Raw genomic sequence first — 17,574 nt, forward strand, 5'->3', positions numbered from 1 at the left:
CACAATATTGCCAACGTTTTTGTTATTTTTGTAAAATAGCTACATTTTTTGAGTAAAATTATGACTTTTGACATAATTTTGTCGGGTAAAGTTCTGATTATTTTTATAATAGTGCCAACATTTGTAAGTTTTCTTATAAAATTGTGACTTTTGTCGAGTAAAATTACGGCTCTTTTCATAAAATTGACAAAATGTTAAGCTTTTCTTGTAAAATTGCGACTGGTATTGAGTAAAAGTATTACTTTTTAATGCAAAATGGTGATATTTTTTATATAAAATTCTGCCTTTTATCACAATATTGCCAATGTTTTTGTTATTCTCGTAAAATAGTGACATTTTTTTTAGTAAAATTATGACTGTTATTTACTGCCATCATATTGCAGTTTACACGTATCTCTTATGTGTGACTGCCATCTACTGGTCACACTTATCATTACGCCATGTACCAAATAAAATTGCTTCGAGGTCAGTAATTACCACCAGAATTATTCCGTACATTAGGCGCACCGGGTTATAAGGCGCACCGTCAATTTTTTGAAAATAAGTGAAAGGATTTTAAGTGCGGCTTATAGTCCGAAAAGTACTGTACTAATGTGGTGTCTCTTCTCCGTCCAGTGTTGCCAAGTCCGCTTATTTTAAGCGACTTGTTTACATAAAACCGGTTGCTTCGTTTCTCTGGTGGCATCTGGAAACACTTTCTCTGGCGTGTAACAATCGGAACTAAGAAATTATTTGGGGCTATATAAGTAAACATTGATTGATTGATTGATTTCACGCAGATGTATCTGAGTGACCGACCAGAGACAGTATGTCCGTGTACTAAAAATAAGGCTCGACTGTCCAGTTTTTTAAATCAGGACTATACGGAACAAACTGTAACACGTCAACAGCCTCTGCAGCTTCTCAATAGTCTTATGGATAAATGTTTGGGCGTTTGTGGCTTCAGCTTGTGTGATGTGGACTGACTCGCCGGGTAGACTTCAAACAAAAAAAGATATAAACAAAAATGTACTTACAAACAGGTAGGACATATTTTTAGTGGTTTATGGTAAGTAATAATAATTGTATTTTATTTATTTATTTATTTGTATTTTATTTTTTATTTTAATAGTTTTAGTGGTTATTAATCTGATTTGGTCTTCCACTTGACCTTGTTACCTCCCAGGGTTGGCGGGCAGGATTGTGTCCATCTCTGAAACACGCACGTCATCCGTCAAACTGTCAAAACACTGTCCGAACAACAATAAATTAACTTGTTATCGTTCAAATATTTTAGTTTCTTGTGTAAACGGAGCAGGAACCACATCGCGTATTAACTCTTTATTGCACAACCCCGTCACAAAGGGTGAGAACGCTTGTAAGTCAAGGTTTGCTCACAGCTTCAAGCGTAACAAAAAGCTGAAAGACGGCTCAAAATGACTCACGATTTCAGGTTTTTGTAAGTTGAGGTAACACTGCAGTAGGGGTTGTACGGTATACCGGTACTGGTATAGTACTGCGATACTAATGACTCATATTCGGTACTATAAAAAGTATCGGTCCCCCACTACCCCGCCCCACCGTCGTCGTCACTTTGCTGGTTTTACGAGCAGAGGAGCATGTTCGGCAGCGCGTACACACAGAGTACTTACAAGCAGACACAGTGTGTGGACAGAAAAGGGAGAACGGACACATTTTGGTGTAAAAAGTAAAGAATAAGGTAAAGTTATAACACTGAAACACCCTCAGGAAGAGGTGCTTTAACACATGGCTAGCTAGCTAGCGGCTAACGTCCATCCGCAGTGTTTTAGCTACTTCTAAATCACTAAACCTTGCCTCCATGGCGACAAATAAAGTAAGTTTCTTACAAGTAGCAATATCACTGGAGGACGAGGAATAGCTAAACATGCTTCACCCCACATTGTAGCTCACCGGCGTCACAATGTAAACAAACGCCATGGTGGATCTACACCTGACATCCACTGTAATGATACCAAGTACCGGAGCGTATCTAGTCAGTACTACTATGATTACATTGATATTTTTTACCGTCACCAAATCTTTTTTCCTCTTTTAAAAATTCATATAATGTTTATAAAGTCAGTAAATACGTCCCTGGACACATGAGGACTTTGAATATGACCAATGTATGATCCCGGATCGATACCTAAATGTGTGGTATCATCCAAAACTAATGTAAAGTATCAAAGAAGAGAAGAATAAGTGATTATTACATTTTAACAGAAGTGTAGATAGAACATGTTAAAACAGAAAATAAGCAGATATTCACAGCAAATGAACACGTAGATTAATAATCAATTTTTACAGTTTGTCCCTCATAATGTAGACAAAATAATAGAATGATAAATGTTACTGCATACGTCAGCAGACTAATTAGGAGCCTTTGTTTGTTTCCTTACTACTAAAAGACAAGTTGTCTAGTATGTTCACTATTTTATTTAAGGACTGAATTACAATAATAAACATATGTTTCATGTACCCAAAGATTTTTTGTTCAAATAAAGCCAATATTAATTTTTTTTTATTTATTTAGAAAAGTATCAAAGTATCAACAAGTGTTGAAATACATTTTGGTAGCGGTACCGGTACCAAAATATTGGTATCGGGACAACACTACACTGCAGCTTTACTTTATTTTACTTTTATTTGACAGTGGTTGACTTCCACTACTGTCTGAGGACAAAAGTTAAGTTAAAAGTGTCCTATTATGCAAAACCGACTTTTTTTTTTAAGCCTGTTGGCACCTGTTTTGTGTACAAGTCATATACAAGTATATAAGTGCCAACAGTTCTAATTCAAACCATGTTGCTGAGCTATTTATTAAACAATGTTTGCCTTGTTCTAACTGAGCTGTTTGATATTTGCTCAAACTGGTGATGAATGCCAACTTATGACATCAGTGGATATCTCCATACATGGTCAGTGTTTCCTCCACCATTTTTATTACTCTAAGACAGAGGTGCTCACACCTTTTCTGCAGGCCAGCTACTTTTCAACTGACCAAGTGGAGGCGATCATTCATATTGAATTTGTATTGATTTATTTACGAAAGAGACGTTGACAAGTTAAATGTGTTTAATGATAATACAAGCATGTTTAACATTCCTTTCTTTCATGAAGACAAGAATATAAGTTGATTGTAGGGGTGTAACGGTACACAAAAATTCCGGTTCGGTACGTACCTCGGTTTAGAGGTCACGGTTCGGTTCATTTTCGGTACAGTAAGAAAACAACAAAATATACTTTTTTGGGTTATTTATTTACCAAATTTGCAAAATCTTCCACCAAAAATATTTTTCTTAGTGGAATATTTGATGTGAAGTAATGGGAACCTTGGATAGGTCAATAATTCATAATAACATTGATTTTGATTCAATATTATCTTTTGAGCAATGACACTTTGAAAGAGAAAAAAAACAGCTTTATTTTATTAGTCAACATTGCAACTTTTTCTAAATTACATTTAACCTTTAAGCTTTTTTATTTCACTTTTGTTATGTTTTTGTTTATTTTAATAGTATTTTTAGAATGTGCCGTGGGCCTTTAAAACTTTAGCTGTGGGCCGCAAATGGCCTCCGGGGCACACTTTTGACACCCCTGCTATAGATAATAAAAAATTAAATCTGATAAATCTATGGATAAAAAGCAGAAGCTGGCGACTCATGCACGTTTATCATAACTCTCTCACTCTCTCTGTCTCTGCCCCTCCCTCACCAATGCTGCTGCGCGCACAATTTGTTTTGTTTTCAACCCCTTCTTAACCCTGAACGTACATTGAAAATACATGCAACCCTAACTCAAAATGCCGGACATTTGAGGCATTTAAGAAACTCCGCCCTGACAGCTCCGCAAAAGAGGACATGTCCGGTGAAAAGAGGACGTATGGTCAGTCTATCGTAGCCCGTTAGCTGCTAGCATGCCGTGTGTTGTGCCTCGGTGTGCATTGTTTACACAACGTGCGTTACGCTACTTAAAGGCCTACTGAAATGACATTTTTTTATTTAAACGGGGATAGCAGATCCATTCTATGTGTCATTCTTGATCATTTCACGATATTGCCATATTTTTGCTGAAAGGATTTAGTAGAGAACATCGACGATAAAGTTCGCAACTTTTGGTCGCTGATAAAAAAAAAACCTTGCCTGTACCGGAAGTAGCGTGACGTCACAGGTTGAAAGGCTCCTCACATTTCCCTATTGTTTACACCAGCAGCGAGAGCGATTCGGACCGAGAAAGCGACGATTACCCCATTAATTTGAGCCAGGATGAAAGATTCGTGGATGAGGAACGTGAGAGTGAAGGACTAGAGTGCAGTGCAGGACGCATCTTTTTTCGCACTGATCATAACTTAGGTACAAGCTGGCTCATTGGATTCCACACTCTCTCCTTTTTCTATTGTGGATCACGGATTTGTATTTTAAACCACCTCGGATACTATATCCTCTTGAAAATGAGAGTTGAGAACGCGAAATGGACATTCACAGTGACTTTTATCTCCACGACAATACATCGGCGAAACACTTTAGCTACGGAGCTAACGTGATAGCATCGGGCTTAACTGCAGATAGAAACAAAATAAATAAGCCCCTGACTGGAAGGATAGACAGAAAATCAACAATACTATTAAACCATGGACTTGTAACCACACGGTTAATGCTTTCCAGCCTGGCAAAGCTTAACAATGCTGTTGCTAACGACGCCATTGAAGCTAACTTAGCAACGGGACCTCACAGAGCTATGCTAAAAACATTAGCTATCCACCTACGCCAGCCAGCCCTCATCTGCTCATCAACACCCGTGCTCACCTGCGTTCCAGCGATCGACGGTGCAACAAAGGACTTCACCCGATCATCCGTGCGGTCGGCGGCTAGCGTCGGATAGCGCGTCTGCTATCCAAATCAAAGTCCTCCTGCTTGTGTTGCTGCAGCCAGCCGCTAATACACCGATCTCACCTACAACTTTCTTCTTTGCAGTCTTCATTGTTCATTAAACAAATTGCAAAAGATTCACCAACACAAATGTCCAGAATACTGTGGAATTTTGAGATGAAAACAGAGCTTTTTGTATTGGATTCAATGGAGTCCGAATACTTCCGTTTCAACCATTGACGTCACGCGCATACGTCATCATATATAGACGTTTTCAACCGGAAGTTTAGCGGGAAATTTAAAATTGCACTTTATAAGTTAACCCGGCCGTATTGGCATGTGTTGCAATGTTAAGATTTCATCATTGATATATAAACTATCAGACTGCGTGGTCGGTAGTAGTGGCTTTCAGTAGGCCTTTAATATGTCCGTGTGGAAACTCGTTCGGTACACCTCCGAACCGAACCGGAACCCCCGTACCGAAACGGTTCAGTACAAATACACGTACCGTTACACCCCTAGTTGATTGTGATAAAATAATAATAATAATAATGGATTTTATTTGTAAAAGCACTTTACATTGAGCAAACAACCTCAAAGTGCTACAGTGTATTAAAAAATAAAAAGATAATAAAAATAAAAATAAAAACTAGAACAGCCTAATAGCTAGAACTAGCATGCATAAATCTAAAAAAAGGCTTTTTTAAAAAGAAGGGTTTTTAAGCCTTTTTTAAAAGCATTCACAGTCTGTGGTGCCCTCAGGTGGTCAGGGAGAGCGTTCCACAGACTGGGAGCAGCGGAGCAGAAAGCCCGGTCTCCCATTGTTCGTAGCTTTGTACTCGGAGGTTGGACGAGGTTAGCCTGTCCGGAGCGGAGGTGTCGTGTGGAGGATTGGGGGGTGAGCAGTTCTTTGAGGTAGAGGGGGGGGGGGGGGGGGGGATTTCCATGTAATGATGATTTGCATTGATTGGAATCAGACAGTAGTGATGATAACATCCACATTTTCAAATGGAGGAGAAAAAAAAAGTCTGTCCAATACCACATGAAAGTCCAGCTTCCATACTCCTTTTTGTACACTTTACTGTTATGGTTGCTGAGTGGAGATGACGCCAGGGGGGTATTGATGTTCAATGATTTGTTATATATATAGTAAATATATATATAGTAAATATATATATAGTAAATATATATATATATATATATATATATATATATATATATATATATATATATATATATATATATATATATATATATATATATATATATATATATATATATATATATATATATAAAAATATATATATATATATATATGTATATAATAATAATAACAAACAATACTACTAAACTATAGAATGGAGTGTGTGACCAAAATTCAAGAGTGTGTGGTGTATGACTGTGTGTAATTAATTGTTGTGTATTACCGAGTGTTGAGGAGCGAGAGAGCGAGAGAAGCGGCAAGGTCCGTGTCCAGGCGAGGGTCGAGGATAGGGGCGAGGCAGCATAGTCCGTGTCCAAGCAGGGGTCGAGGAACGAGGGAGGCAGTCAGAATCCAGAGGGGAACGACAGGAGATCACGACGGGGAAACTCGGGAAAGCACTGTGGGAGATCAACAAAGGACATCAGACACGGAAGGAAAAGCAGAGAGCAAAAGAGAGCATAAAGCTTGTGTCGGCTTACGGTACACAATAGAGAACTAAGTTCCCGCATGGATCCTTGGGTCCACTGGTCCTTTATACAGCTCCCTCTCATCAGGTCCAGGTGCGCTGATTTGTGATCGTCTGCAGGCTTGCATGCATGAGGGCCTGGCACGGTCGTGGGCGTGTCCCAAGGCGCGGCAAGCAGAGCGCAAAGATGACATTTACAAGAAATACATTGGCGGCAAACTCCGTTGCTTGCTAGCTTGTGTGCGCGGCAGCTTTATGAGACTCTTATTTTTTTAGCGCAGGCAGGATGAAGCAGGGTTTTTATTGTGAAGACCGGAACTGTGCGGTCTGTCTTTAGAGTTTTGACGGCAGGTACGGCGCGAGAGTCTGTTGAAATTAAAAAGTGTTTCTCGCCGTCCTGTCGGTCGTTTTTTCTTAATAATGATCTGGCAGCAAGGCAAGGCAACTTTATTTATCTAGCACGTTTACAACAATTTTTTAAATTGGACTTACAGGTTAAAAAGCATAGAGCAAAAAACAAAACAAAGAACATAAACAATGCATAAGCTAAACAAGATCGTGCAAAAGCAATACGGTGAAAGGGTTCGAATAAAAAGTAAAATTGCAAGATAAAAATAATGAAATAATAAAACTGCGACAAATTGAAAAAAATAAAAATAAATAAATAAATAAAGCGAAGGACGGGGGAGACTAGAAATGGTGGCCTAGTAGGTGGGCTCAGCTCAGGTTAAAGGCCAGCGAGAAGAGATAGGTCTTAAGATGGGGATGGCGTGGCGAAGTTGGTAGAGTGGCCGTGCCAGCAATCGGATGGTTGCTGGTTACTGGGGTTCAATCCCCACCTTCTACCATCCTAGTCACGTCCGTTGTGTCCTTGGGCAAGACACTTCACCCTTGCTCCTGATGGCTGCTGGTTAGCGCCTTGCATGGCAGCTCCCTCCATCAGTGTGTGAATGTGTGTGTGAATGTGGAAATACTGTCAAAGCGCTTTGAGTACCTTGAAGGTAGTAAAGCGCTATACAAGTATAACCCATTTATCATTTATCATTTATCAAGAAGGGTTTTGAAGACCCCCAGGCTTTGGGCTGACCTAATGTGGAGGGCCAGCGTCATCTCACAAGACCCTCGGGTGTCGTGAATGTCAATCAAATGACGTCATAGTGAAGATTGATGATCCATCATTTTTAGCTCTATTTTTTTAATACCTTGCTGGCGACGGACTGACACACCCCTGCTCTAAGACAATAAAATACATGTCTAAGGTAGGGCTGGGCGATATGGCCTTTTATTAATATCTCGATATTTTCAGGCCATGTCACGATACACCATATATATCTCCATATTTTGCCTTAGCCTTGAATGAACACTTGATGCATATAATCACAGCAGTATGATGATTCTATGTGTCTACATTAAAACATTCTTCTTCATACTGCATTCATATATGCTCATTTTAAACTTTCATGCAGAGAGGGAAATCACAACTAAGTCAATTGACCAAAAGTGTATTTATTAAACAGTTATTAAGCAGTGGCACAAACATTCATGTCATTTCCTAAACAGAAAGTGCAAGATTGTCAGAGACATTTTAAAACAAGCTATTAGTGCACTTTTGTGCAGGATGTCACTAAGATGACATATCAAAACAACACTACATTAAAGTGCACTTTTTGTACAGAACGCCACTACAATAGTTTAAAACAAATAAAGTGCACTTTTGTGCATGATGTCACACAAGATATTTCAATAAGTGTCAAATAAAAATGAGCTGCATAATAGGAAATCAAATAGTGGTAGGTTCCTGCGGACGTTATCTCCTTCTGTTGTTGACTATTTGTTTCATACGGTGTTGAAATGGTTGCTTGGGCAGTTTGTGGGTGTGGCACCGGCCGAGATGTTGACATGCGGAGTTTCAAGCACTCCTCATTCTCTAGCGGGTTACTTTTCAAATGATGCTACATTAGCAGTGGTGCTACTTTTTGTAACAACGCTTTTGCCGCATACTTGACATATTACTGATGTCTGTTCGACATCTTCCCGCTTGAAGCCAAACCACCGCCAGACGATGGACCCCCTGCTTTTTTTCTTGGGAATTAATTCTTCTTCCTTCATTTGTTACCAGATTGGCACCTTCTTTCTCTCGTATTACCCCTCGCACCGCACCGTTAGCATCACAGCTAACGTTAGCCATGCCGCTACCAGTCTGCTCCTCGGGAGCGTATGACGTTGCACGCGCGACAGCATGTGACGTATGCAGTGTTGGGACTAACGCGTTACAAAGTAGCGCGTTATTTTTTATATTCAGTAACTCAGTTACCGTTACTACATGATGCGTTACTGCGTTATTTTACGTATTTTTTATGTAGTATCGGCTAGAAACAGAAGATCTGAGTGTGTTTTATTGCAGCGCTGCAGTGTCTTCCTTCTGTGTCACAAGGAAAAGAAGAGGCGTGCTTTGTGTGGGTGGGGCGGGGGGGGGGGGGGGGGGGGGGGGGGACGTTCCTCCAGAGCCGTACTTCGGGGCTAACAACCTTCACTCTACCCGGAAGTGGGTCTTTGCAGCTGAGGGTGAATGACGAGGCCGGCGGTTTGTTGCAACTTTGTGACTTTATTGGACGCAGCCATCCACCAAGCTAGAGCACCTGCACGCACTCACTGTCGCCGCTCCCTCACCTCTCTCGCCCGCTCACTCACTGACGTCACTCACCTCACATGCTGTAATATCTTAAAGGGCCACACACACACACACACATACGCTACTCTCATAACAACTAACAAGACATCATGGCGAAGCCAGAAGTCGAGTTTCTTAACATGGAGACATTCTCAATACTTTTCTTTTGTCGAGCACAAAGAAAATACAATTTTAGTTAAATGTAAGTTGTGTCTTGGATCAAAGATCCTATCTACTTAAAGTTAAAGTTAAAGTGCCATTATGTTGCAGCTATTTAAAATAGTTTTGTCAATTTGTTCTGGCCTGAAATAAATTGGCCCTTTGAAACATATCTTTGTCTTTGTGTGTTGTATGTAGACCACATTGTTTGTGTGTTGTATGTAGACCACATTGTTTGTGTGTTGTATGTAGACCACATTGTTTGTGTGTTGTATGTAGACCACATTGTTTGTGTGTTGTATGTAGACCACATGGCTTAGCAGAGTTCAGTGATGCAAATGCATGTCAAGTTGATCAACAGATTGTATTATTGTCCAGTGCAATAACAGTACTGAAATGAAGGCTAAAAGGGCATTAATGGGAGCCTTAAAGGCCTACTCAAAGCCACTACTACCGACCACGCAGTCTGATAGTTTATATATCAATGATGAAATCTTAACATTGCAACACATGCCAATACGGCCGGATTAACTTATAAAGTGCAATTTTAAATTTCCCGGGGAACTTCCGGTTCAAAACGCCTTTGGAGGATGACGTATGCGCGTGACGTCGCGAGGTCCACGGAAGTGTTTGGACACAATACACAGAGCTCTGTTTTCTTCGACAAAATTCCACAGTATTCTGGACATCTGTGTTGTTGAATCTTTTGTAATTTGTTTAATGAACAATGGAGGCTGCAAAGAAGAACGTTGTAGGTGGGATCGGTGTATTAGCGGCTGGCTGTAGCAACACAACAAGGAGGACTTTGTTGGATAGCAGACGCTAGCGCCGGCACCTCACCTTGACTTCCTACGTCTCCGGGCCGCCGACCGCATCGTCGATCGCTGGAACGCAGGTGAGCACGGGTGTTGATGAGCAGATGAGGGCTGGCTGGCGTAGGTGGAGCGCTAATGTTTTTATCATAGCTCTGACGAGGTCCCGTTGCTAGTTAGCGTCGTTAGCAACAGCATTGCCAGGCTTCGACAGGCGGCACAGCATTAACCGTGTATTTACATGTCTAGTGTTTGGTTCGGTGTCTCCTGATAGTAGTATTGTTGATCTTCTGTCTATCCTTCCAGTCAGGGATTTATTTATTTTGTTTCTATCTGCATTTGAGAAAGATGCTATCACGTTAGCTCATGCTAAAGAGCTTCGTCTATGTATTGTTGTGGAGACAAAAGTCACTGTGAATGTCCATTTCGCCTTCTCGACTCTCATTTTCAAGAGGATATAGTATCCGAGGTGGTTTAAAATACAAATCCGTGATCCACAATAGAAAAAGGAGAGAGTGTGGAATCCAATGAGCCAGCTTGTACCTAAGTTACGGTCAGAGCGAAAAAAGATATCTCTTGAACTGCATTCTAGTCTGTCACTCTAACGTTCCTCATCCACGAATCTTTCATCCCCGCTCAAATTAATGGGGTAATCGTCGCTTTCTCGCTCCGAATATCTCTCGCTCCATTGTAAACAACGGGGAATTGTGAGCAGCACTACCGCTTGTGACGTCACGCTACTTCCGGTAGGGGCAAGGTTTTTTTTTTATCAGCGAGCAAAAGTTGCGAACTTTATCGTCGATTTTCTCTACTAAATCCTTTCAGCAAAAATATGGCAATATCGCGAAATGATCAAGTATGACACATAGAATGGATCTGCTATTAAAAAAAAAAAAAATATTTCAGTAGGCCTTTAAAAAAAAAAGTAAGAAAAAAAAAAAGTAACTATATAGTTACTTTTCACAGTAACGCATTACTTTTTGGTGTAAGTAACTGAGTTAGTAACTGAGTTACTTTTGAAATAAAGTATCTAGTAACTGTAACTAGTTACTGGTTTTCAGTAGCTAACCCAACACTGGACGTATGTAAGAAGGTGCGCTTGTTTTATGTCTCTGTGAGAAGGAGAGACAAGAAAGAGTGAGAAGAGCCTGTAGTGTAATGCCCGCAACTAAAAGCAACTGCGTGAGAACGTATACTCCAATGTCACCATATAGTCATTTTCTATATCGCACAGAGACAAACCCGCGATATATCCAGTATATCGATATATCGCCCAGCCCTAGTCTAAGGTGTGACTTGATGATCAAAAAAATGCTAATTTATTGGTGTTATCAACCAGCACGGGTCACTGCACAAATATACAGAATGATTTCCCTAAAAACTCCATTCAATGACGCGGTTTAAACACATTTTCACGTTGTCGCTGTGGGGTATTGTGTGTAGAATTTTGAGGACAAAAATGAACGTATTCCATTTTGGAAGAGGGCTGATACATAACAAAAGGAAGGAAGTCAACATGTCATGTTTGATGCTCTCAGCCCGTCAGCGGGCGAGTCGTGGTGACATCCACACCACTCCAATTCCACCGTAGCACTTTACAAAAAAAAAAAAGAAGGATCAAGGCGTTTTCTCAGCCTCAAGGAGTCATTTATTTAAAGTGGTCCAACACGCCTACGACACAGTGGATGCAGTGTTTCCTACTTGTTTCTTTTAGGCCGACATGTACTAACAAATAAAAGTCGAATGACTAAGCACATCATTCCTGACTGTAATATACACTATATTGCCAAAAGTATTTGGCCACCTGCCTTGACTCACATATGAACTTGAAGTGCCGTCCCATTCCTAACCCATAGGGTTCAATATGATGTGGGTCCACCTTTTGCAGCTATTACAGCTTCAACTCTTCTGGGAAGGCTGTCCACAAGGTTGCAGAGTGTGTTTATAGCAATTTTCCACCATTCTTTTAAAAGCGCATTGGTGAGGTCACACACTGATGTTGGTGGAGAAGGCCTGGCTCTCAGTCTCCCTTCTAATTCATCCCAAAGGTGTTCTATCGGGTTCAGGTCAGTCAAGTTCATCCACACCAGACTCCGCCATCCATGTCTTTATGGACCTTGCTTTGTGCACGGGTGCATATTCATGTTGGAAGAGGAAGGGGCCCGCTCCAAACTGTTCCCACAAGGTTGGGAGCATGAAATTGTCCAAAATGTTTTGGTATCCTGGAGCATTCAAAGTTCCTTTCACTGGAACTAACTCCTGAAAAACAACCCAATACCATAATACCTCCTCCACCAAATTTCACACTCGGCACAATGCAGTCCGAAATGTAGCGTTCTCCTGGCAACCTCCAAACCCAGACTGGTTCATCAGATTGCCAGATGTAAAAGCGTGATTCATCAGTCCAAAGAAGGCGTCTCTACTGCTCTAGAGTCCAGTGGCGACGTGCTTTACACCACTGCATCCCACGCTTTGCATTGGACTTGCTGATGTATGGCTTAGATGCAGCTGCTCGGCCATGGAAACCCATTCCATGAAGCTCTCTGCGTACTGTACGTGGGCTAATTGGAAGGTCACATGAAGTTTGGAGCTCTGTAGCAACGGACTGTGCAGAAAGTCTTTGCACTATGCTGACCTCTCTGTCAGTTTACGTGGCCTACCACTTGGTGGCTGAGTTGCTGTTGTTCCCAAACTCTTCACTTTTCTTATAATAAAGTTGACTTTGGAATATTTAGGAGCGAGGAAATTTCACGACTGGATTTGTTGCACAGGTGGCATCCTGTGACAGTTCCATTCTTTCACAAATGTTTGTAGAAACAGTCTCCATGCCTAAGTGCTTGATTTGATACACCGGGCCAAGTGATTAGGACACCTGGTTCTCATCATTTGGATGGGTGGCCAAATACTTTTGGCAATATAGTGTATTTTGGGTTAAGGTGTGTGTACGGGAGGCAGCCGTGTGTACCTTGGTAAACATCATTCCCTGACTGTCGGGATCGATAGCTCAGGCTTTTGGCTCGGTAGCTAGCACGCTCGTCTCTCATGCTGGCGACCCAGGTTCAAATCCTGTGCGGAAGGGAACAAGCAGACACTGAACACGTGCTTGGGAGTTACACGTCTGGTGTGGCGACACACCTCACCTCAAAGCCAACAATATGGAAGATTTGCTCGGTGTGTTCCACACATGTTTGAATTCCCACAGTAGCACAAATTGTGTACTCTGCCCAAAATACAAAACCCCAAAAGCAGTGAAGTTGTCACGTTGTGTAAATGGTCAATAAAAAGAGAATACAATGATTTGCAAATCCTTTTCAACTTATATTCAATTGAATAGACTGCAAAGACAAGATATTTCATGTTCACACTAGGGCTGCAACTAACGATTAATTTGATAGTCGATTAATCTGTCGATTATTACTTCGATTAATCGATTAATAATCAGATAAAAGAGACAAACTACATTTCTATCCTATCCAGTATTTTATTGAAAAAAAAACCAGCATCCTGGCACCATACTTATTTTGATTATTGTTTCTCAGCTGTTTTTAAATGTTGCAGTTTATAAATAAAGGTTTATTAAAAAATAAATAAATAAAAAAATAAATTTCATTAAAAAAATAAAATAAAAATAACCTCTGCGCATGCGCATAGCATAGATCCAACAAGATGACTAAATTAATCGGCAACTATTTTAATAATCGATTTTAATCGATTTAATCGATTAGTTGTTGCAGCCCTAGTTCACACTGAGAAACTTTATTTTTTGGCAAATAATCATTAAATCATAATGTAATGGCAGGAACACATTGCAAAAAAGGCATTTTTACCACTGTGTTACATGGCCTTTCCTTTGAACAACACTCAGTAAAGGTTTGGGAACTGAGGAGACACATTTTTGAAGTGGAATTCTTTCCCATTCTTGCTTGATGTACAGTTTAAGTTGTTCAACAGTCTCCCTTCTCATATTTTAGCCTTCATATTGCACCACACATTTTCAATGTCTGTACTACAGGCAGGCCAGTCTAGTACCCGCACTCTTTTACTACCAAGCCACGCTGTTGTAACACACAGCTTGGCATTGTCTTGCTGAAATAAGCAGGGGCGTCCATGATAACGTTGCTTGGATGGCAACATATGTTGCTCCAAAAGCTGTATGTACCTTTCAGCATTAATGGTGCCTTCACAGATGTGTAAGTTACCCATGCCTTGGGCACTAATACACCCCCATACCATCACACATGCTGCCTTTTACACTTTGCGCCTAGAACAATCCGGATGGTTCTTTTCCTCTTTGTTAGTCCAGTTTCCAAAAACAATTTGAAATGTGGGCTCGTCAGACCGCAGAACACTTTTCCACTTTGTATCAGTCCATCTTAGATGAGCTCGGGCCCAGCGAAGCCGGCGCCGTTTCTGGGTGTTGTTGATAAATTGCTTTGGCTTTGCATAGTAGAGTTTTAACTTGCAGTTACAGATGTAGCGACCAACTGTAGTTACTGACAGTTGTTTTCTGAAGTGTTCCTGAGCCCATTTGGTGATATCCTTTACACACTGATGTGGCTTTTTGATGCAGTACCGCCTGAGGGATCCAAGGTGCGTAATATCATGGCTTACGTGCAGTGATTTCTCCAGATTCTCTGAACCTTTTGATGATATTACGGAGCGTAGATGGTGAAATCCCTAAATTCCTTGCAACAGCTGCTTGAGAAATGTTGTTCTTAAACTAATTTGCTCAGGCATTTGTTGACAAAGTGGTGACCCTCGCCCCGTCCTTGTTTGTGAACGACTGAGCATTTCATGGAAGCTGCTTTTATACCTAATCATGGCACCCACCTGTTCCCAATTAGCCTGTTCACCTGTGGGATGTTCCAAATAAGTCTTTGATGAGCATTCCTCAACTTTCTCACTCTTTTTTTGCCACTTGTGCCAGCTTTTTTGAAACATGTCGCAGGCATCAAATTCCAAATGAGCTCATATTTGCAAAAAATAACAAACTTTTCCAGTGTGAACGTGAAATATCTCGTCTTTGCAGCCTATTCAATTGAATATAAGTTGAAAAGGATTTGCAAATCATTGCATTCTCTTTTTATTTACCATTTACACAACGTGACAACTTCACTGGTCTTTCCCACATGCTTCCTCAGAAATGCTGCGGCGGTTCCTTGTGAGTCGCACACACACACGCACACACACACACGTCGTACAGAACCACAACCCAAACACGGGCCAAGTGGTGCTTCGCTGCCACCGAGCAGGGTCGGCACTTTCAATGAAGCATTGTGCTAAAAATGACAGTGGACTATTGTCATGTTGCTCCGCGAGACATTTCGCTCCAGCGGCTTTACGACGACGGAAAAAAAAAGAAAGACAGAGCGAGCCAGCCAGACAAGTGTCTTTGTGTACCAGCCTAGCCCGTGGCCGCTCTCTCTTCTTTATTGAATTTATTATCCGGCCATGTTTCTGTGCTACACAGCAGCAGCAGGGGGAGGAAGTGTTAGGGAGGCCTAGCAACAGCTCAGGATTGGATAGTTGCATGTCTGTTTTTAGCTCAGACCGACAGTCTGCATCAGTTTAGATGGCACTGACCGCAGGAAGCAGAGGCCAGAATGATGCTCGTACCTGTTTGTTGTCTGACAGGTGAAGGTCATCAGCAGGATAAAAGTATATGACTCACCAGCAGGCGGCTGACATGAGCCACCACCCTCCTCTTTGCAGCCTCGCCCTTCTTTGTTCATTTTATGGATGTATCTCCTAATGGCCGCCGTATCTGCCATCTCGTGCCCAGTCTGAGCCAACTGCTGTCATGTCGTGCTCCTCCTCCTCCAGGCTGTGTCTGCCACCGCAAGGTTCTCAGTACCTTGTTAGGTGGAGTGCTGTTGTGGTCTCACAGGACGAGTGCCACACCGCTCCACGTGGAGCAGGACCCAGAACCATAGACACCTTTTTGTCCAATTGGAAGAGTTGCCATTGTATTCACGCATCATTCGTGCCAACAATAAGCATAACAATACATTATTGGACTATTTGGTATTTGCTTTTGTTTAGGGATGCATAACAATGGAAATTTTAACCAATAACAGATGATTTCCAGACCTTATTTATGTGTGTATATACACTACCGTTCAAAAGTTTGGGGTCACATTGAAATGTCCTTATTTTTGAAGGAAAAGCACTGTACTTTTCAATGAAGATAACTTTAAACTAGTCTTAACTTTAAAGAAATACACTCTATACATTGCTAATGTGGTAAATGACTATTCTAGCTGCAAATGTCTGTTTTTTGGTGCAATATCTACATAGGTGTATAGAGGCCCATTTCCAGCAACTATCACTCCAGTGTTCTAATGGTACAATGTGTTTGCTCATTGGCTCAGAAGGCTGATTGATGATTAGAAAACCCTTGTGCAATCATGTTCACACATCTGAAAACACTTTAGCTCGTTACAGAAGCTACAAAACTGACCTTCCTTTGAGCAGATTGAGTTTCTGGAGCATCACATTTGTGGGGTCAATTAAACGCTCAAAATGGCCAGAAAAAGAGAACTTTCATCTGAAACTCGACATTCTATTCTTGTTCTTAGAAATGAAGGCTATTCCACAAAATTGTTTGGGTGATCCCAAACTTTTGAACGGTAGTGTATATATATATATATATATATATATTAATTAGTGTTGTCCCGATACCAATATTTTGGTACCGGTACCTAAATGTATTTTGGTACTTTTCGATACTTTTCTAAATAAACAAAACATTTCATTATTGTCTTTATTTGAACAAAAAATCTTAGTGTACATAAAACATATGTTTATTATTGTAATTTAGTCCTTAAATAAAATAGTGAACATACTAGACAACTTGTCTTTTAGTAGTAAGTAAACAAACAAAGACTCCTAATTAGTCTGCTGACGTATGCAGTAACATATTGTGTCATTCAGTTACCTATTATTTTGTCTACATTATGAGGGACAAACTGTAAAAATGGAATATTAATCTACTTGTTCATTTACTGTTAATATCTGCTTATTTTCTGTTTTAGCATGTTCTATCTACACTTCTGTTAAAATGTAATAATCACTTATTCTTCTCTTCTTTGATACTTTACATTAGTTTTGGATGATACCGCACATTTAGGTATAGATCCGATACCAAGTAGTTACAGGATCATACATTGGTCATATTCAAAGTCCTCATGTGTCCAGAGACGTATTTCCTGAGTTTATAAACATAAAAAACAAAAAATAGATTTTGTGATGCTGAACAATATCGATGTAATCATAATAGTATCGACTAGATACGCTCTTGTATTTGGTATCATTACAGTGGATGTCAGGTGTAGATCCACCCATGGCGTTTGTTTACATTGTGACGCCGGTGAGCTATTGTATCCTCCTACGGT

The 17,574-nt window shown here is 40.6% G+C and overlaps 1 protein-coding gene and 1 long non-coding RNA gene across 3 annotated transcripts in view; one reads left to right on the top strand and one right to left on the bottom strand.

Annotated features, from left to right (window-relative positions):
• Nucleotides 1-17,574, top strand: part of mbnl3 (muscleblind-like splicing regulator 3) — a 122,396-nt gene that overhangs the window by 59,502 nt on the left and 45,320 nt on the right. The window lies entirely within an intron of this gene.
• LOC133647736 (uncharacterized) lies at nt 6,244-15,872 on the bottom strand. The gene is made up of 3 exons (XR_009825756.1): nt 15,852-15,872; nt 6,552-6,659; nt 6,244-6,470 (listed from the first exon to the last, which is right to left on the bottom strand). It is a non-coding gene; the product is annotated as an uncharacterized LOC133647736 (long non-coding RNA).

The sequence above is a fragment of the Entelurus aequoreus genome, linkage group LG04 (genome assembly GCF_033978785.1).
Source record: "Entelurus aequoreus isolate RoL-2023_Sb linkage group LG04, RoL_Eaeq_v1.1, whole genome shotgun sequence".
Classification (NCBI taxonomy): Eukaryota; Metazoa; Chordata; class Actinopteri; order Syngnathiformes; family Syngnathidae; genus Entelurus; species Entelurus aequoreus.